We start from the raw sequence: 655 nt of genomic DNA on the forward strand, positions 1-655 counted from the left end.
TTTGAGCTTAAGCCTCAATTAGTTTCTCTAATGCAACAGAATTGCAAGTTCCATGGACTTCCATTGGAAGATCCTCATCAGTTTTTGGCTGAATTCCTGCAAATCTGTGACACTGTCAAGACTAATGGGGTTGACCCTGAGGTCTATAGACTAATGCTATTCCCTTTTGCTGTAAGAGACAGAGCTAGGACATGGTTGGACTCACAACCTAAAGAAAGCCTGAACTCTTGGGAAAAGCTAGTCAATGCCTTCTTGACAAAGTTCTTTCAACCTCAAAAATTGAGTAAGCTTAGAGTGGAAGTCCAAACCTTCAGACAGAAGGATGGAGAATCCCTCTATGAAGCTTGGGAAAGATACAAACAATTAATCAGAAAGTGTCCCTTTGACATGCTTTCTGAATGGAGCATCATAGGTATTTTCTATGATGGTCTGTCTGAACTGTCCAAGATGTCTTTGGATAGCTCTGCTGGAGGATCTCTTCATCTGAAGAAGACGCCTACAGAAGCTCAAGAGCTCATTGAAATGGTTGCAAATAATCAATTCATGTATACTTCTGAAAGGAATCCTGTGAACAATGGGACAAGTCAGAAGAAAGGAGTTCTTGAGATTGATACTCTGAATGCCATCTTGGCTCAGAATAAAATATTGACTCAGC

At 40.6% G+C, this 655-nt stretch overlaps 1 non-coding gene across 1 annotated transcript; it reads right to left on the minus strand.

The window, feature by feature from the left end:
• Positions 1-285: 285 nt before the first annotated feature.
• Positions 286-393, minus strand: LOC130964157 (small nucleolar RNA R71). Its single transcript, XR_009080264.1, has one exon. It is a non-coding gene; the product is annotated as a small nucleolar RNA R71 (small nucleolar RNA).
• Between the last annotated feature and the right edge of the window lie 262 nt (positions 394-655).

Source organism: Arachis stenosperma, chromosome 2 (assembly GCF_014773155.1).
Source record: "Arachis stenosperma cultivar V10309 chromosome 2, arast.V10309.gnm1.PFL2, whole genome shotgun sequence".
In the NCBI taxonomy this organism is placed as follows: Eukaryota; Viridiplantae; Streptophyta; class Magnoliopsida; order Fabales; family Fabaceae; genus Arachis; species Arachis stenosperma.